This window comes from Oncorhynchus masou, unplaced genomic scaffold (assembly GCF_036934945.1).
Source record: "Oncorhynchus masou masou isolate Uvic2021 unplaced genomic scaffold, UVic_Omas_1.1 unplaced_scaffold_1673, whole genome shotgun sequence".
In the NCBI taxonomy this organism is placed as follows: domain Eukaryota; kingdom Metazoa; phylum Chordata; class Actinopteri; order Salmoniformes; family Salmonidae; genus Oncorhynchus; species Oncorhynchus masou.
Window position 1 is genome coordinate 29,426 of NW_027006863.1, and position 21,887 is coordinate 51,312.

The 21,887-nt window shown below is 42.5% G+C and overlaps 1 pseudogene; it reads left to right on the plus strand.

The window, feature by feature from the left end:
- The window catches only part of LOC135531934 (regulator of G-protein signaling 7-like), a 58,808-nt pseudogene that overhangs the window by 16,596 nt on the left and 20,325 nt on the right, over positions 1-21,887 (plus strand).

The window sequence follows — 21,887 nt, forward strand, 5'->3', positions numbered from 1 at the left end:
CCCTGGTGTTCAGTCAGTAGTGTTATTGGCCTAAAGGGACGTACTGTTGGACATGAGGACCGACTCCCTGGTGTTCAGTCAGTAGTGTTATTGGTCTAAAGGGACGTACTGTTGGACATGAGGACCGTCTGACTCCCTGGTGTTCAGTCAGTAGTGTTATTGGCCTAAAGGGACGTACTGTTGGACATGAGGACCAACTCCCTGGTGTTCAGTCAGTAGTGTTATTGGCCTAAAGGGACATACTGTTGGAGATGAGGACCATCTAACTCCCTGGACTGTTGGAGACGAGGACCGTCTGACTCCCTGGTGTTCAGTCAGTAGTGTTATTGGCCTAAAGGGACGTACTGTTGGACATGAGGACCGTCCGACTCCCTGGTGTTCAGTCAGTAGTGTTATTGGCCTAATGGGACGTACTGTTGGAGACGAGGACCGACTCCCTGGTGTTCAGTCAGTAGTGTTATTGGCCTAAAGGGACGTACTGTTGGACATGAGGACCGTCTGACTCCCTGGTGTTCAGTCAGTAGTGTTATTGGTCTAAAGGGACGTACTGTTGGAGATGAGGACCGTCTAACTCCCTGGTGTTCAGTCAGTAGTGTTATTGGTCTAAAGGGACGTACTGTTGGAGATGAGGACCGTCTGACTCCCTGGTGTTCAGTCAGTAGTGTTATTGGCCTAAAGGGACGTACTGTTGGAGATGAGGACCGACTCCCTGGTGTTCAGTCAGTAGTGTTATTGGCCTAAAGGGACGTACTGTTGGAGATGAGGACCGACTCCCTGGTGTTCAGTCAGTAGTGTTATTGGCCTAAAGGGACGTACTGTTGGACATGAGGACCGTCTGACTCCCTGGTGTTCAGTCAGTAGTGTTATTGGTCTAAAGGGACGTACTGTTGGACATGAGGACCAACTCCCTGGTGTTCAGTCAGTAGTGTTATTGGCCTAAAGGGACGTACTGTTGGACATGAGGACCGACTCCCTGGTGTTCAGTCAGTAGTGTTATTGGTCTAAAGGGACGTACTGTTGGACATGAGGACCAACTCCCTGGTGTTCAGTCAGTAGTGTTATTGGTCTAAAGGGACGTACTGTTGGAGATGAGGACCGTCTGACTCCCTGGTGTTCAGTCAGTAGTGTTATTGGTCTAAAGGGACGTACTGTTGGAGATGAGGACCAACTCCCTGGTGTTCAGTCAGTAGTGTTATTGGCCTAAAGGGACGTACTGTTGGAGACGAGGACCGACTCCCTGGTGTTCAGTCAGTAGTGTTATTGGTCTAAAGGGACGTACTGTTGGAGACGAGGACCGACTCCCTGGTGTTCAGTCAGTAGTGTTATTGGTCTAAAGGGACGTACTGTTGGAGACGAGGACCGACTCCCTGGTGTTCAGTCAGTAGTGTTATTGGTCTAAAGGGACGTACTGTTGGAGATGAGGACCGTCTAACTCCCTGGTGTTCAGTCAGTAGTGTTATTGGTCTAAAGGGACGTACTGTTGGAGATGAGGACCGTCTAACTCCCTGGTGTTCAGTCAGTAGTGTTATTGGTCTAAAGGGACGTACTGTTGGAGATGAGGACCGTCTAACTCCCTGGTGTTCAGTCAGTAGTGTTATTGGTCTAAAGGGACGTACTGTTGGAGATGAGGACCGACTCCCTGGTGTTCAGTCAGTAGTGTTATTGGTCTAAAGGGACGTACTGTTGGAGATGAGGACCGTCTGACTCCCTGGTGTTCAGTCAGTAGTGTTATTGGCCTAAAGGGACGTACTGTTGGACATGAGGACCGACTCCCTGGTGTTCAGTCAGTAGTGTTATTGGTCTAAAGGGACGTACTGTTGGAGATGAGGACCGTCTAACTCCCTGGTGTTCAGTCAGTAGTGTTATTGGTCTAAAGGGACGTACTGTTGGAGACGAGGACCGACTCCCTGGTGTTCAGTCAGTAGTGTTATTGGTCTAAAGGGACGTACTGTTGGAGATGAGGACCGACTCCCTGGTGTTCAGTCAGTAGTGTTATTGGTCTAAAGGGACGTACTGTTGGAGATGAGGACCGTCTGACTCCCTGGTGTTCAGTCAGTAGTGTTATTGGTCTAAAGGGACGTACTGTTGGACATGAGGACCGACTCCCTGGTGTTCAGTCAGTAGTGTTATTGGCCTAATGGGACGTACTGTTGGAGACACACTACTTTAAGTGACTCTGAATAAGGGCTTCTGCTAAATGTGAAAATGTAGATGAGGACCAACTCCCTGGTGTTCAGTCAGTAGTGTTATTGGCCTAATGGGAATGTGAAAATGTAGACATGTAAATGAATCGTTTCACCAATTCGGTGCCTTTTGAGAAGTGTAACTTGATTAAAATAAAAAGTTTCATTTTAACATTCTGCTATTAAAAAGCACATGTTCAACTTCCTAAAATTCCCGTTTTTTCCCATCTCAAGAGGTTAAAAAAAAATAAAAAAATACTATAGTAACATAAAATAACAAGGTTGACCGTAATTGAGTTGACCTAACAGGGTTGAGGATTTCATCTTCAATCATCCATCCCCTTGTGACAGGGGCAAATGGAGGCCTGTTGGATGCAATGGCAATTGAAAGCAAGCTTCACAAAAAAAATTGTTGAGTTGACGTGTTGTGCTCGACCCACTCAGCTTTCCACCACAAAACACCAGAAAATGTCCAAGAAGATTAAAACCAGCTCACTTGCCTTTACACACTATGATTTGATGATGAGATATTCATAGATATTTTTGAAAAAATAAATAAACAAATGATAGATTAACCATATTAAAACGAGAGTTCAGTTCATGTAATATGAGGGATAGAAGTACATCAATCACTTGTCACATGAAATAAATCATTTTCAGAAATGACTGTCAAAGCAACAAAATAACTTTTTCATTTTTTTATTTAACCTGTCTAGGACTGGGGTTCCACTAGCGGAAGCATTCTCCTTAATGCAACCGCTGTGTCAGATTTAAAAAAAAAACTTTATTGAGAAAGCAAACCATGCAATAATCTGAGTACAGCCAAAAAGATACCCGCCATATTGGGTAGTCAACATTACTCATAAATAGCATTTTAAATATTCACTTACCTTTGATGATCTTCATCAGAATGCACTCCCAGGAATCGCAGTTCCACCATAAAAGTTTGATTTGTTCGATAATGTCCATCAGTTATGTCCAAATATCTTCTTTTGTTAGGGCGTTTGGTAAACAAATCCAAAAGCGCGTTCAGTTCGCACCGAAGTCTATACAGTCTGGAGAAGACTGATGTAAATGTGTCCTTGTTTCTCTATACAGCCTGGAGAAGACTGATGTAAATGTGTCCTTGTTTCTCTATACAGTCTGGAGAAGACTGAGGTAAATGTGTACTTGTTCCACAGCCTGGAGCTTTTGTTAGGGCGTTTGGTAAAAAAATCCAAAAGCGCGTTCAGGTCATGCCGAACGTCGGACGAAATGTTCAAAAAGGTTCCGTTACAAACTGTAGAAACATGCCAAACTAAGTATGGACTCAATCTTTAGGATGTTTTTAACATAAAACTTGATGTTCCAACCGGACAATTCCTTTGTCTGTACAAATGAAGTGGAACGTAGCTACTTTTCACGTGAGCGCGCCAGACCACCAGACCGAGGCTGTGGCACTCTGCCAGACCACTCACTCAAAGAGCCCTTATGAGCCCCTCCTTCAGAGTAGAATCCTCAAAACAGGATCTAAATACTGTTGACATCTAGTGGAAGCCTTGGGAATTGAAACTTAACTAATATCACCCTGTATCTTCAATGGGGGCTGAGTTGAAGAACTACGAACCTCAGATTTCCCACTTCCTGGTTGGATTTTTTCTCAGGTTTTTGCCTGCCATATGAGTTCTGTTATACTCACAGATATCATTCAGAATGTTTTCTATCCAAATTTGCTAATTATATGCATATTCTAGCTTTTACGGCTGAGTAGCAGGCAGCTTAATTTGGGCACATTTTTCATCCAAGCTACCCAATACTACTTCACATAAATCACAAATAGCGATAAAATAAATCACTTACCTTTGAAGATCTTCCTCTGTTTGCAATCCCAAGGGTCCCAGCTACACAATGAATGGTCGTTTTGAAGTCCTTCTTCATATCCAAAAAAGTCAGTTTAGTTGCCATTGATTTCAGTAAACCACTCCTTCAACTCATAAAGAGGAATCCAAAAAGCTACCGGAAAACTTCGTCCAAACAAGTCAACCGATGTCTCTATACAATCCTCAAGTACCCTAATATGTAAATAAACAATAATATTTCAGATGGAAAGAACAGTGTTCAATAGAAAAGGAAAATAACAAAGGGTGCGCCCTCATTCACGCGCGCCAAAAGTCTACCTTTCCTGATGAGCACACCTTGAATAAACGACTACTTGTTCGTTTTTCAAGAAACAAGCCTGAATCTCTGTATAAAGACTGTTGATCTTGTGGAATTTTCCAGATGGATTTCCACCTGCCATATCAGTTCTGTTATACTCACAGACATTTTAACAGTTTTAGAAACTGTTTTCTATCCAATGGGCTGAATAACAGGCAGTTTCCTTTGGGCACGTCAGTCAGCCGGAAATTCAGGATACTGCCCCCTCTATCCCTGCCTTAAGAAGTTCTGGAAATGTGGAAAAGTGTCAACAGCCTGAAGAAGACTGATGTAAATGTGTCCTTGTTTCTCTATACAGCCTGGAGAAGACTGATGTAAATGTGTCCTTGTTTCTCTATACAGCCTGGAGAAGACTGATGTAAATGTGTCCTTGTTTCTCTATACAGCCTGGAGAAGACTGATGTAAATGTGTCCTTGTTTCTCTATACAGCCTGAGAAGACTGATGTAAATGTGTCCTTGTTCCACAGCCTGGAGAAGACTGATGTAAATGTGTCCTTGTTTCTCTATACAGTCTGGAGAAGACTGATGTAAATGTGTCCTTGTTTCTCTATACAGCCTGAAGAAGACTGATGTAAATGTGTCCTTGTTTCTCTATACAGCCTGGAGAAGACTGATGTAAATGTGTCCTTGTTTCTCTATACAGCCTGGAGAAGACTGATGTAAATGTGTCCTTGTTCCACAGCCTGGAGAAGACTGATGTAAATGTGTCCTTGTTTCTCTATACAGCCTGGAGAAGACTGATGTAAATGTGTCCTTGTTCCACAGTCTGGAGAAGACTGATGTAAATGTGTCCTTGTTTCTCTATACAGCCTGGAGAAGACTGATGCAAATGTGTCCTTGTTTCTCTATACAGCCTGGAGAAGACTGATGTAAATGTGTCCTTGTTCCACAGTCTGGAGAAGACTGATGTAAATGTGTCCTTGTTTCTCTATACAGCCTGGAGAAGACTGATGCAAATGTGTCCTTGTTTCTCTATACAGCCTGGAGAAGACTGATGTAAATGTGTCCTTGTTCCACAGTCTGGAGAAGACTGATGTAAATGTGTCCTTGTTTCTCTATACAGCCTGGAGAAGACTGATGCAAATGTGTCCTTGTTTCTCTATACAGCCTGGAGAAGACTGATGTAAATGTGTCCTTGTTCCACAGCCTGGAGAAGACTGATGGAAATGTGTCCTTGTTTCTCTATACAGCCTGGAGAAGACTGATGTAAATGTGTCCTTGTTTCTCTATACAGCCTGGAGAAGACTGATGTAAATGTGTCCTTGTTTCTCTATACAGCCTGGAGAAGACTGATGTAAATGTGTCCTTGTTTCTCTATACAGCCTGGAGAAGACTGATGTAAATGTGTCCTTGTTTCTCTATACAGCCTGGAGAAGACTGATGTAAATGTGTCCTTGTTCCACAGCCTGGAGAAGACTGATGTAAATGTGTCCTTGTTTCTCTATACAGTCTGGAGAAGACTGATGTAAATGTGTCCTTGTTTCTCTATACAGCCTGAAGAAGACTGATGTAAATGTGTCCTTGTTTCTCTATACAGTCTGGAGAAGACTGATGTAAATGTGTCCTTGTTTCTCTATACAGCCTGGAGAAGACTGATGCAAATGTGTCCTTGTTTCTCTATACAGCCTGGAGAAGACTGATGTAAATGTGTCCTTGTTCCACAGCCTGGAGAAGACTGATGTAAATGTGTCCTTGTTTCTCTATACAGCCTGAAGAAGACTGATGTAAATGTGTCCTTGTTTCTCTATACAGCCTGGAGAAGACTGATGTAAATGTGTCCTTGTTTCTCTATACAGCCTGGAGAAGACTGATGTAAATGTGTCCTTGTTTCTCTATACAGCCAGGAGAAGACTGATGTAAATGTGTCCTTGTTTCTCTATACAGCCTGGAGAAGACTGATGTAAATGTGTCCTTGTTTCTCTATACAGCCTGGAGAAGACTGATGTAAATGTGTCCTTGTTTCTCTATACAGCCTGAAGAAGACTGATGTAAATGTGTCCTTGTTCCACAGCCTGGAGAAGACTGATGTAAATGTGTCCTTGTTTCTCTATACAGCCTGGGAAGACTGATGTAAATGTGTCCTTGTTTCTCTATACAGCCTGAGAAGACTGATGTAAATGTGTCCTTGTTTCTCTATACAGCCTGAAGAAGACTGATGTAAATGTGTCCTTGTTTCTCTATACAGCCTGGAGAAGACTGATGTAAATGTGTCCTTGTTTCTCTATACAGCCTGAAGAAGACTGATGTAAATGTGTCCTTGTTTCTCTATACAGCCTGGAGAAGACTGATGTAAATGTGTCCTTGTTTCTCTATACAGCCTGAAGAAGACTGATGTAAATGTGTCCTTGTTTCTCTATACAGCCTGAGAAGACTGATGTAAATGTGTCCTTGTTTCTCTATACAGCCTGAAGAAGACTGATGTAAATGTGTCCTTGTTCCACAGCCTGGAGAAGACTGATGTAAATGTGTCCTTGTTCCACAGTCTGGAGAAGACTGATGTAAATGTGTCCTTGTTTCTCTATACAGCCTGGAGAAGACTGATGTAAATGTGTCCTTGTTCCACAGCCTGGAGAAGACTGATGTAAATGTGTCCTTGTTTCTCTATACAGCCTGGAGAAGACTGATGTAAATGTGTCCTTGTTTCTCTATACAGCCTGGAGAAGACTGATGTAAATGTGTCCTTGTTTCTCTATACAGCCTGGAGAAGACTGATGTAAATGTGTCCTTGTTTCTCTATACAGCCTGGAGAAGACTGATGTAAATGTGTCCTTGTTTCTCTATACAGCCTGAAGAAGACTGATGTAAATGTGTCCTTGTTCCACAGCCTGGGAAGACTGATGTAAATGTGTCCTTGTTTCTCTATACAGCCTGAGAAGACTGATGTAAATGTGTCCTTGTTTCTCTATACAGCCTGGAGAAGACTGATGTAAATGTGTCCTTGTTTCTCTATACAGCCTGAAGAAGACTGATGTAAATGTGTCCTTGTTTCTCTATACAGCCTGGAGAAGACTGATGTAAATGTGTCCTTGTTTCTCTATACAGCCTGGAGAAGACTGATGTAAATGTGTCCTTGTTCCACAGCCTGGAGAAGACTGATGTAAATGTGTCCTTGTTTCTCTATACAGCCTGAAGAAGACTGATGTAAATGTGTCCTTGTTCCACAACCTGGAGAAGACTGATGTAAATGTGTCCTTGTTTCTCTATACAGCCTGGAGAAGACTGATGTAAATGTGTCCTTGTTTCTCTATACAGCCTGAAGAAGACTGATGTAAATGTGTCCTTGTTTCTCTATACAGCCTGGAGAAGACTGATGTAAATGTGTCCTTGTTTTCTCTATACAGCCTGAAGAAGACTGATGTAAATGTGTCCTTGTTTCTCTATACAGCCTGGAGAAGACTGATGTAAATGTGTCCTTGTTTCTCTATACAGCCTGAAGAAGACTGATGTAAATGTGTCCTTGTTTCTCTATACAGCCTGGAGAAGACTGATGTAAATGTGTCCTTGTTTCTCTATACAGCCTGAAGAAGACTGATGTAAATGTGTCCTTGTTCCACAGCCTGGAGAAGACTGATGTAAATGTGTCCTTGTTTCTCTATACAGCCTGGAGAAGACTGATGTAAATGTGTCCTTGTTTCTCTATACAGCCTGAGAAGACTGATGTAAATGTGTCCTTGTTTCTCTATACAGCCTGGAGAAGACTGATGTAAATGTGTCCTTGTTTCTCTATACAGCCTGGAGAAGACTGATGTAAATGTGTCCTTGTTTCTCTATACAGCCTGGAGAAGACTGATGTAAATGTGTCCTTGTTTCTCTATACAGCCTGGAGAAGACTGATGTAAATGTGTCCTTGTTTCTCTATACAGCCTGGAGAAGACTGATGTAAATGTGTCCTTGTTTCACAGCCTGGAGAAGACTGATGGAAATGTGTCCTTGTTTCACAGCCTGGAGAAGACTGATGTAAATGTGTCCTTGTTCCACAGTCTGGAGAAGACTGATGTAAATGTGTCCTTGTTTCTCTATACAGCCTGGAGAAGACTGATGGAAATGTGTCCTTGTTTCACAGCCTGTAGAAGACTGATGTAAATGTGTCCTTGTTTCTCTATACAGCCTGAAGAAGACTGATGTAAATGTGTCCTTGTTTCTCTATATAGCCTGGAGAAGACTGATGTAAATGTGTCCTTGTTTCTCTATACAGCCTGGAGAAGACTGATGTAAATGTGTCCTTGTTTCTCTATACAGCCTGGAGAAGACTGATGTAAATGTGTCCTTGTTTCTCTATACAGCCTGGAGAAGACTGATGTAAATGTGTCCTTGTTTCACAGCCTGGAGAAGACTGATGTAAATGTGCCCTTGTTTCTCCATACAGCTTGGAGAAGACTGATGTAAATGTGTCCTTGTTCCACAGCCTGGAGAAGATTGATGTAAATGTGTCCTTGTTTCTCTATACAGTCTGGAGAAGACTGATGTAAATGTGTCCTTGTTCCACAGCCTGGAGAAGACTGATGTAAATGTGTCCTTGTTTCTCTATACAGCCTGAAGAAGACTGATGTAAATGTGTCCTTGTTTCTCTATACAGCCTGAAGAAGACAGATGTAAATGTGTCCTTGTTCCACAGCCTGGAGAAGACTGATGTAAATGTGTCCTTGTTTCTCTATACAGCCTGGAGAAGACTGATGTAAATGTGTCCTTGTTTCTCTATACAGCCTGGAGAAGACTGATGTAAATGTGTCCTTGTTTCTCTATACAGCCTGAAGAAGACTGATGTAAATGTGTCCTTGTTTCTCTATGGACAGCCTGGAGAAGACTGATGTAAATGTGTCCTTGTTTCTCTATACAGCCTGAAGAAGACTGATGTAAATGTGTCCTTGTTTCTCTATACAGCCTGGAGAAGACTGATGTTAAGAAGTTCTGGAAATGTGGAAAAGTGTCTGACTGAAATGTGTCCTTGTTTCTCTACACAGCCTGGAGAAGACTGATGTAAATGTGTCCTTGTTTCTCTATACAGCCTGGAGAAGACTGATGTAAATGTGTCCTTGTTTCTCTATACAGCCTGAAGAAGACTGATGTAAATGTGTCCTTGTTCCACAGCCTGGAGAAGACTGATGTAAATGTGTCCTTGTTCCTCTATACAGCCTGGAGAAGACTGATGTAAATGTGTCCTTGTTCCACAGCCTGGAGAAGACTGATGGAAATGTGTCCTTGTTTCTCTATACAGCCTGAAGAAGACTGATGTAAATGTGTCCTTGTTTCTCTATACAGCCTGAAGAAGACTGATGTAAATGTGTCCTTGTTCCACAGCCTGGAGAAGACTGATGTAAATGTGTCCTTGTTTCTCTATACAGCCTGAAGAAGACTGATGTAAATGTGTCCTTGTTCCACAGCCTGGAGAAGACTGATGTAAATGTGTCCTTGTTTCTCTATACAGCCTGAAGAAGACTGATGTAAATGTGTCCTTGTTTCTCTATACAGCCTGAAGAAGACTGATGTAAATGTGTCCTTGTTCCACAGCCTGGAGAAGACTGATGTAAATGTGTCCTTGTTTCTCTATACAGCCTGGAGAAGACTGATGTAAATGTGTCCTTGTTTCTCTATACAGCCTGAAGAAGACTGATGTAAATGTGTCCTTGTTCCACAGCCTGAGAAGACTGATGTAAATGTGTCCTTGTTTCTCTATACAGCCTGAAGAAGACTGATGTAAATGTGTCCTTGTTCCACAGCCTGGAGAAGACTGATGTAAATGTGTCCTTGTTTATCTATACAGCCTGAAGAAGACTGATGTAATTGTGTCCTTGTTTCTCTATACAGCCTGAAGAAGACTGATGTAAATGTGTCCTTGTTCCACAGCCTGGAGAAGACTGATGTAAATGTGTCCTTGTTCCTCTATACAGCCTGAGAAGACTGATGTAAATGTGTCCTTGTTCCACAGCCTGGAGAAGACTGATGGAAATGTGTCCTTGTCTCTCTATACAGCCTGAAGAAGACTGATGTAAATGTGTCCTTGTTTCTCTATACAGCCTGAAGAAGACTGATGTAAATGTGTCCTTGTTCCACAGCCTGGAGAAGACTGATGTAAATGTGTCCTTGTTTCTCTATACAGCCTGAAGAAGACTGATGTAAATGTGTCCTTGTTCCACAGCCTGGAGAAGACTGATGTAAATGTGTCCTTGTTTCTCTATACAGCCAGAAGACTGATGTAAATGTGTCCTTGTTTCTATACAGCCTGAAGAAGACTGATGTAAATGTGTCCTTGTTCCACAGCCTGGAGAAGACTGATGTAAATGTGTCCTTGTTTCTCTATACAGCCTGAGAAGACTGATGTAAATGTGTCCTTGTTTCTCTATACAGCCTGGAGAAGACTGATGTAAATGTGTCCTTGTTTCTCTATAGCCAGCCTGAAGAAGACTGATGTAAATGTGTCCTTGTTTCTCTATACAGCCTGAGAAGACTGATGTAAATGTGTCCTTGTTTCTCTATACAGCCTGAAGAAGACTGATGTAAATGTGTCCTTGTTTCTCTATACAGCCTGGAGAAGACTGATGTAAATGTGTCCTTGTTTCTCATACAGCCTGGAAGACTGATTAAATGTGTCCTTGTTTCTCTATACAGCCTGGAAGACTGATGTAAATGTGTCCTTGTTTCTCTATCAGCCTGAAGAAGACTGATGTAAATGTGTCCTTGTTCCACAGTCTGGAGAAGACTGATGTAAATGTGTCCTTGTTTCTCTATACAGTCTGGAGAAGACTGATGTAAATGTGTCCTTGTTTCTCTATACAGCCTGAAGACTGATGTAAATGTGTCCTTGTTTCACAGCCTGAAGAAGACTGATGTAAATGTGTCCTTGTTTCTCTATACAGCCTTGAGAAGACTGATGTAAATGTGTCATTGTTTCTCTATACAGCCTGGAGAAGACTGATGTAAATGTGTCCTTGTTTCTCTATACAGCCTGGAGAAGACTGATGTAAATGTGTCCTTGTTTCTCTATACAGCCTGGATGTGTGAACACAACAGAGGCCGACATCAAGAAGTCCTCAAGGATGAAGCAGCCTCATAAAACAAGAAAGGTATGAATTGTCATATGTACTGTAATATGAACAGTGAGAAATCTACTGTAATACAGTGGGAGACAGTATTTGATAACCTGTAAAATTGTCAGTGTTTCAGACGTACAAAGCATGTAGAGGTCTAATTTTTGATGAGGTACACTTCAACTGTGGAGACGGAATCTAAAACAAAAATGCAGAAAATCACATTGTATGAGAAGTAATTAATTTGCATTTTATTGCGTGACATAAGTATTTGATACATCAGAAAAGCAGCACTTAATATTTGGTACAGGAACCTTTATTTGCAATTACAGAGATCAACGTTTCCTGTAGTTCTTGACCAGGTTTGTACACACTGCAGCAGGGATTTTGGAACTCACTCCTCCATACAGACCTTCTCCAGATCCTTCAGGTTTCGGGGCTGTCAGAGCCTGGGCAATATGGACTTTCAGCTCCCTCCAAAGATGTTCTTTTGGTTCAGGGCTGGAGACTGGCTAGGCCACTCCAGGACCTTGTGATGCTTCTTACGGAGCCACTCCTTAGTTGCCCTGGCTGTGTGTTTCGGGTTGTTGTCATGCTGGAAAACTCAGCCACGACCCATCTTCAATGCTCTTTCTGAGGAAGGAGGTTGCTGGCCAAGATCTCGCGATACATGGCCCCATCCATCCTCCCCTCAATACGGGCAGTCGTCCTGTCCCCTTTGCAGAAAAGCATCCCCAAAGCAAAGAAAGAGAGAGAGAGGGAGAGAATTCAAACTGACACGGAGGTGTTGACAAGGACAGCACATTCAAACGGACACAGAGGAGGACACAAGGACAGCCCATTCAAACGGACACAGAGGAGCAAGACAAGGACAGCCCATTCCGGACTCAGAGGAGGAAGAGGACAGCCCATTCAAACGGACACAGAGGAGCAAGACAAGGTGAGCCCATTCAAACGGACACAGAGGAGCAAGACAAGGAGAGCCCATTCACACTGACACAGAGGAGCAAGACAAGGACAGCCCATTCAAACGGACACAGAGGAGCAAGACAAGGACAGCCCATTCACACTGATACAGAGGAGCAAGACAAGGACAGCCCATTCAAACTGACACAGAGAACAAGACAAGGACAGCACATTCAAACGGACACAGAGGAGCAAGACAAGGACAGCCCATTCAAACGGACACAGAGGAGCAAGACAAGGACAGCCCATTCAAACGGACACAGAGGAGCAATACAAGGATAGCCCATTCAAACGGACACAGAGGAGCAAGACAAGGACAGCCCATTCAAACGGACACAGAGGAGCAAGACAAGGACAGCCCATTCACACTGATACAGAGGAGCAAGACAAGGACAGCCCATTCAAACTGACACAGAGGAACAAGACAAGGACAGCACATTCAAACGGACACAGAGGAGCAAGACAAGGACAGCCCATTCAAACGGACACAGAGGAGCAAGACAAGGACAGCCCATTCAAACTGACACAGAGGAACAAGACAAGGACAGCACATTCAAACGGACATAGAGGAGCAAGACAAGGACAGCCCATTCACACTGATACAGAGGAACAAGACAAGGACAGCCCATTCAAACGGACACAGAGGAGCAAGACAAGGACAGCCCATTGAAACGGACACAGAGGAGCAAGACAAGGACAGCCCATTCAAACTGACACAGAGGAACAAGACAAGGACAGCCCATTCAAACGGACACAGAGGAGCAAGACAAGGACAGGCCATTCACACTGATACAGAGGAGCAAGACAAGGACAGGCCATTCACACTGATACAGAGGAGCAAGACAAGGACAGGCCATTCACACTGATACAGAGGAGCAAGACAAGGACAGCCCATTCAAACGGACACAGAGGAACAAGACAAGGACAGCACATTCAAACTGACACAGAGGAGCAAGACAAGGACAGCCCATTCAAACGGACACAGAGGAGCAAGACAAGGACAGCCCATTCACACTGATACAGAGGAGCAAGACAAGGACAGCCCATTCACACTGTCACACTCACAATATATCTTTGTCTCTTCAACTCTCCCTCGCTTTTTTTGTTTATTTTATTTAACAGGGCAAGTCAGTTAAGAACAAAATCTTATTTACAATGACGACCTACCCTGAAAAACCTGGCGACGCTGGGCCAATTGTGCTGGGACTCCAAATCACGGAGCCGGATGTGATGTCTATCTATCTATCTATAACACAATGTTTATTTAAGGAGGGGGGGGCAGGAAAAGGGGCTGAGCTGGACCCAAGGAAATAAACAAATATCCCAAAACACCCCTAAGCTAGACTAGCCTACTTTCAATACAGCTAACTCACTAACAAAAAATACAGCGGGTGGTCCACCCCGTTCTAACTAGGGGATGTAGACGTTTACCTACGGGTAGTGTATGCCCACGGGTGACTTGTCATGGTACCCCCTTTTCCCACCAGCAAACAAACAGTCAAACACCATAACCAAAACAATACTCACATGGTAACAGACACAGTGACATGTAGTTGATAAACCAAACCAGAGATCTACAGACAGATTGAGCCCCTGAGAAAACAACTGACAGGGGTTTTAAACCAAGGGAAAGGGAGTGTGATTGGGTCAGGGAAACAGGAGGTGTGTCTTCTGATTGATGACTGATTGGTGAATGATGTTTGTCACCTGTGAGGGGAGAAGGAGAGAAAAGAAACACAGGATACCCGTTTCCGTAACAAGGATGTTTCTCTCCAGTCTGTGTACAGCCTCCAGAATGACGTCCGGAGCCACAGCCCCGCCCACGCCCCCGCCCCAGAGGTCAAAGAGCCCACGGAGGAGGAGCTACGTCAGCAGGTAATGGCATCAGGGCCAATTACAAAAGAGGGTTATTCCTGAGCAGATGGCAACAAATATCAAACTGCAATGACACGTCACAGTGTTTTCTGGTAGAATGGGCCTTTAAAAACAACAGAATGGTCGTTATCTTGACTCTATCACGTCACAGTGTTTTCTGGTAGAATGGGCCTTTAAAAACAACAGAATGGTCGTTATCTTGACTCTATCATGTCACAGTGTTTTCTGGTAGAATGGGCCTTTAAAAACAACAGAATGGTCGTTATCTTGACTCTATCATGTCACAGTGTTTTCTGGTAGAATGGGCCTTTAAAAACAACAGAATGGTCGTTATCTTGACCCTATCATGTCACAGTGTTTTCTGGTAGAATGGGCCTTTAAAAACAACAGAATGGTCGTTATCTTGACTCTATCATGTCACAGTGTTTTCTGGTAGAATGGGCCTTTAAAAACAACAGAATGGTCGTTATCTTGACCCTATGACGTCACAGTGTTTTCTGGTAGAATGGGCCTTTAAAAACAACAGAATGGTCGTTATCCTGACTCTATCATGTCACAGTGTTTTCTGGTAGAATGGGCCTTTAAAAACAACAGAATGGTCGTTATCTTGACCCTATCATGTCACAGTGTTTTCTGGTAGAATGGGCCTTTAAAAACAACAGAATGGTCGTTATCTTGACTCTATCATGTCACAGTGTTTTCTGGTAGAATGGGCCTTTAAAAACAACAGAATGGTCGTTATCTTGACTCTATCATGTCACAGTGTTTTCTGGTAGAATGGGCCTTTAAAAACAACAGAATGGTCGTTATCTTGACCCTATCATGTCACAGTGTTTTCTGGTAGAATGGGCCTTTAAAAACAACAGAATGGTCGTTATCTTGACTCTATCATGTCACAGTGTTTTCTGGTAGAATGGGCCTTTAAAAACAACAGAATGGTCGTTATCTTGACCCTATACGTCAGTGTTTTCTGGTAGAATGGGCCTTTAAAAACAACAGAATGATCGTTATCCTGACTCTATCATGTCACAGTGTTTTCTGGTAGAATGGGCCTTTAAAAACAACAGAAGACCTATATGGTCGTTATCTTGACCCGTTATCTGACTCTATCACAGTGTTTTCTTAGAATGGGCCTTTAAAAACAACAGAATGATCGTTATCTTGACTCTATCATGTCACAGTGTTTTCTGGTAGAATGGGCCTTTAAAAACAACAGAATGATCGTTATCTTGACTCTATCATGTCACAGTGTTTTCTGGTAGAATGGGCCTTTAAAAACAACAGAATGGTCGTTATCTTGACTCTATCATGTCACAGTGTTTTCTGGTAGAATGGGCCTTTAAAAATACAGAATGGTCGTTATCTTGACTCTATCATGTCACAGTGTTTTCTGGTAGAATGGGCCTTTAAAAACAACAGAATGGTCGTTATCTTGACTCTATCATGTCACAGTGTTTTCTGGTAGAATGGGCCTTTAAAAACAACAGAATGTTCGTTATCTTGACTCTATCATGTCACAGTGTTTTCTGGTAGAATGGGCATTTAAAAATCAACAGAATGTTCTGTTATCTTGACTGCATTGCTTGCTGTTTTGGGGTTTTAGGAATATCATGTCACAGTGTTTTCTGGTAGAATGGGCCTTTAAAAACAACAGAATGGTCGTTATCTTGACTCTATCATGTCACAGTGTTTTCTGGTAGAATGGGCCTTTAAAAACAACAGAATGATCGTTATCTTGACTCTATCATGTCACAGTGTTTTCTGGTAGAATGGGCCTTTAAAAACAACAGAATGGTCGTTATCTGACTCTATCATGTCACAGTGTTTTCTGGTAGAATGGGATGTGTTATCTGGTCACAGTGTTTTCTTAGAAAAAACAACAGAATGATTGTTATCTTGACTCTATCATGTCACAGTGTTTTCTGGTAGAATGGGCCTTTAAAAACAATATTGATCGTTATCTTGACTCTATCATGTCACAGTGTTTTCTGTTAGAATGGGCCTTTAAAAACAACAGAATGATCGTTATCTGGGTGTCTATCATGTCACAGTGTTTTCTGGTAGAATGGGCCTTTAAAAACAACAGAATGATCGTTATCTTGACTCTATCATGTCACAGTGTTTTCTGGTAGAATGGGCCTTTAAAAACAACAGAATGGTCGTTATCTTGACTCTATCATGTCACAGTGTTTTCTGGTAGAATGGGCCTTTAAAAACAACAGAATAGTTATCTGGGTGTCTATCATGTCACAGTGTTTTCTGGTAGAATGGGCCTTTAAAAACAACAGAATGGTCGTTATATTGACTCTATCATGTCACAGTGTTTTCATATTAGAATGTTATCTTTAAAAACAACAGAATGATCGTTATCTGACTCTATCATGTCACAGTGTTTTCTGGTAGAATGGGCCTTTAAAAACAACAGAATGGTGGTTATCTGACTATCATGTCACAGTGTTTTCTGGTAGAATGGGCCTTTAAAAACAACAGAATGATCGTTATCTTGACTCTATGTCAGTGTTTTCTGGTAGAATGGGTTGGTGTTATCTTGACTCTATCATGTCACAGTGTTTTCTGGTAGAATGGGCCTTTAAAAACAACAGAATGGTCGTTATCTTGACTCTATCACGTCACAGTGTTTTCTGGTAGAATGGGCCTTTAAAAACAACAGAATGGTCGTTATCTTGACTCTATCATGTCACAGTGTTTTCTGGTAGAATGGGCCTTTAAAAACAACAGAATGGTCGTTATCTTGACTCTATCACGTCACAGTGTTTTCTGGTAGAATGGGCCTTTAAAAACAACAGAATGGTCGTTATCTTGACTCTATCATGTCACAGTGTTTTCTGGTAGAATGGGCCTTTAAAAAGTGAGCAGAATGGTCGTTATCTTGACTCTATTGTCACAGTGTTTTCTGGTAGAATGGGCCTTTAAAAACAACAGAATGGTCGTTATCTTGACTCTATCATGTCACAGTGTTTTCTGGTAGAATGGGCCTTTAAAAACAACAGAATGGTGGTTATCTTGACTCTATCATGTCACAGTGTTTTCTGGTAGAATGGGCCTTTAAAAACAACAGAATGGTCGTTATCTTGACTCTATTGTCACAGTGTTTTCTGGTAGAATGGGCCATTGATTTAAAAACAGTGAGCAGATTGGTGTTATCTTGACTCTATCGTATTGTCAGTGAGCAGTGTGGGCCTTTGGAATGTCGTTATTGACTCAGTGAGCAGTGTGATTGGTGAATGGGCCTTTAAAAACAACAGAATGTGTTATCTTGACTCTATTGTGACAGTGTTTTTGGTGAATGGGCCTTTAAAAACAACAGATTGGTGTATCTTGACTCTATCACGTCACAGTGTTTTGAATGGGTTTAAAAACAACAGAATGTCAGTGAGCAGTGTGATCTATCATGTCACAGTGTTTTCAGAATGAGCTTTAAAAACAACAGATTGGTGTTATCTTGACTCTATCATGTCACAGTGTTTTCTGGTAGAATGGGCCTTTAAAAACAACAGAATGGTACGTTATCTTGACTCTATCATGTCACAGTGTTTTCTGGTAGAATGGGCCTTTAAAAACAACAGAATGGTGTACGTTATCTTGACTCTATCATGTCACAGTGTTTTTGGTGAATGGGCCTTTAAAAACAACAGATTGGTGTTATCTTGACTCTATCATGTCACAGTGTTTTCTGGTAGAATGGGCCTTTCAAAAACACAGAATGGTGTTATCTTGACTCTATCATGTCAGCAGTGTTTTCTGGTAGAATGGGCCTTTAAAAACAACAGAATGTGATTTATCTTGACTCTATCATGTCACAGTGTTTTCTGGTAGAATGGGCCTTTAAAAACAACAGAATGTGTTATGGTGACTCTATCATGTCACAGTGTTTTCTGTAGAATGGGCCTTTAAAAACAACAGAATGTTATCCTGACTCTATCATGTCAGTGTTTTCTGGTAGAATGGGCCTTTAAAAACAACAGAATGGTGTTATCCTGATATCATGTCACAGTGTTTTCTGGTAGAATGGGCCTTTAAAAACAACAGAATGATTGGTATCTTGACTCTATCATGTCAGCAGTGTTTTCTGGTAGAATGGGCCTTTAAAAACAACAGATTGGTGTTATCTTGACTCTATCAGTCAGCAGTGTTTTCTGGTAGAATGGGTATTTAAAAACAACAGAATGGTGTTATCTTGACTCTATCACGTCAGCAGTGTTTTCTGGTAGAATGGGCCTTTAAAAACAACAGAATGGTCGTTATCTTGACTCTATCACGTCACAGTGTTTTCTGGTAGAATGGGCCTTTAAAAACAACAGAATGGTCGTTATCAGTTGACTCTATCACGTCACAGTGTTTTCAGTAGAATGGTGATTTAAAAACAACAGAATGGTCAGTTATCTTGATTGGTGTACGTATGTCACAGTGAGCAGTGTGGTAGAATGGGCCTTTAAAAACAACAGAATGATTGGTGTATCTTGACTCTATCACGTCACAGTGTTTTCTGGTAGAATGGGCCTTTAAAAACAACAGAATGGTGTTATCTTGACTCTATCATGTCACAGTGTTTTCTGGTAGAATGGGCCTTTAAAAACAACAGAATGGTCGTTATCTTGACTCTATCATGTCACAGTGTTTTCTGGTAGAATGGGCCTTTAAAAACAACAGAATGGTGTTATCTTGACTCTATCACGTCACAGTGTTTTCTGGTAGAATGGGCCTTTAAAAACAACAGAATGGTGATTATCTTGACTCTATCACGTCACAGTGTTTTCTGGTAGAATGGGCCTTTAAAAACAGCAGAATGTGATTGGTGACTCTATTGTCATGTGAGCAGTGTTTTTGGTAGAATGGGCCTTTAAAAACAACAGATTGGTCGTTATCTTGACTCTATCATGTCACAGTGTTTTTGGTAGAATGGGCCTTTAAAAACAACAGAATGGTCAGTTATCCTGATCTATCATGTCACAGTGTTTTCTGGTAGAATGGGCCTTTAAAAACAACAGAATGGTCGTTATCTTGACTCTATCATGTCACAGTGTTTTCTGGTAGAATGGGCCTTTAAAACAACAGAATGGTCGTTATCTTGACTCTATCATGTCACAGTGTTTTCTGGTAGAATGGGCCTTTAAAAACAACAGAATGGTCGTTATCTTGACTCTATCATGTCATCTGACATATTGATCATTAGCTTGACTGGTCATCCTACATATTGATTGTTATCTGGTCATCTGACATATTGATTGTTATCTGGTCATCTGACATATTGATTGTTATCTGGTCATCTGACATATTGATCGTTATCTGGTCATCTGACATATTGATCGTTATCTGGTCAGTCTGACATATTGATCGTTATCTGGTCGTCTGACATATTGATCTTTATCTGGGTGTCTGACATTGTAGTGAGCAGTGTGATTGGTCATCTGACATATTGTCAGTGATCAGTGTGACATATTGATCGTTATCTGGTGTCAGTGACATATTGATCTTTATCTGGGTGTCTGACATATTGATCGTTATCTGGTCATCTGACATATTGATGTGATTGGTCGTCTGACATATTGATCAGTGTGATTGGTGTACATATTGATCTTTATCTGGTCATCTGACATATTGATCGTTATCTGGGTGTCTGACATATTGATCGTTATCTGGTCGTCTGACATATTGATCGTTATCTGGTCGTCTGACATATTGATTGTTATCTGGGTATCTGACATATTGATCGTTATCTGGGTATCTGACAGAGCAGCATGCCTTCACATTGGCACCTTCTCCTTTCAGATTCAACACTGGCAAGCCCAACAGACAGGCATTGGCTAAAAATGTCCAGTGGCAGTGTGATTGGCTGTTTCCTTGTAATGCAACACTCACACACACACTCTCTCTCACACACACACTCTGTCAGTCACACACAGTGTGATTCACACACACACACACACACGTATTGTCACATCTATGCATATTTTCAGATTGTGGATTATTGTCAGTGAGTCAAAGCTGTGATTGGTGTACGTATTGTCAGTGAGCAGTGTGATTGGTGTACGTATTGTCAGTGAGCAGTGTGATTGGTGTACATATTGTCAGTGAGCAGTGTGATTGGTGTACGTATTGTCAGTGAGCAGTGTGATTGGTGTACGTATTGTCAGTGTGATTGGTGTACGTATTGTCAGTGAGCAGTGTGATTGGTGTACGTATTGTCAGTGTGATTGGTGTACGTATTGTCAGTGAGCAGTGTGATTGGTGTACGTATTGTCAGTGAGCAGTGTGATTGGTGTACGTATTGTCAGTGAGCAGTGTGATTGGTGTACGTATTGTCAGTGAGCAGTGTGATTGGTGTACGTATTGTCAGTGAGCAGTGTGATTGGTGTACGTATTGTCAGTGAGCAGTGTGATTGGTGTACGTATTGTCAGTGAGCAGTGTGATTGGTGTACGTATTGTAAGTGAGCAGTGTGATTGGTGTACGTATTGTCAGTGAGCAATGTGACTGTTGGACTCCCTATACAGCTTGCTGAACTACACAGAGCAGTATGTAGGGTATGACCCCTTCTTGACCTCCCCGGAGCCCTCCAACCCCTGGATCTCTGATGACATCACCGTCTGGGAACTGGAGACCAGGTGGGTTCACCCTCAGTCTGTCTGTCCTCTCTCTCTGTCAGAGTTACTGTGACCAGGTGGGTTCAGTGAGCAGTGTGATTCCTTCTCTCTCTCTGTCAGAGTGTGACTGGTGACCAGGTGATTGGTTCACCCTCAGTCTGTCTCTCTCTGTCAGAGTTACTGGAGACCAGGTGGGTTCACCTTCAGTCTGTCAGTGTGATTCTCTGTCAGATTGTTACTGGAGACCAGGTGGGTTGACCCTCAGTCTGTGTTGTTATTCTCTCTCTGTGAGAGTGTACTGGAGACCAGGTGGGTTCACCCTCATCTGTGTCTCTATTGTCAGAGTGGAGACCAGGTGGGTTCACCCTCAGTCTGTCCTTTCTATCTGTCAGAGTTACTGGAGACCAGGTGGGTTCACCCTCAGTCTGTCCTTCTCTCTCTCTGTCAGAGTTACTGAGACCAGGTGGGTTGTACCTTCAGTCTGTCCTTTCTCTATCTGTCAGTGAGTTACTGGAGACCAGTGTGGGTTCACCCTCAGTCTGTCCAGTCTGTCTCAGTGATCAGTAGTGAGTTACTGCAGACCAGGTGGGTTCACCCTCAGTCTGTCGTATTTCTGAGCTCTCTGTCAGAGTTACTGGAGACCAGGTGGGTTCACCTTCAGTCTGTCCTTCTCTCTCTCTGTCAGAGTTACTGGTGACCAGGTGGGTTCACCCTCAGTCTGTCCTTCTCTCTCTCTGTCAGAGTTACTGCAGACCAGGTGGGTTCACCCTCAGTCTGTCCTTCTCTCTCTGTCAGAGTTACTGGAGACCAGGTGGGTTCACCCTCAGTCTGTCCTTCTCTCTCTCTGTCAGAGTTACTGGAGACCAGGTGGGTTCACCCTCAGTCTGTCCTTCTCTCTCTCTGTCAGAGTTACTGGAGACCAGGTGGGTTCACCCTCAGTCTGTCCTTCTCTCTCTCTGTCAGAGTTACTGGAGACCAGGTGGGTTCACCCTCAGTCTGTCCTTCTCTCTCTCTCTGTCAGAGTTACTGGAGACCAG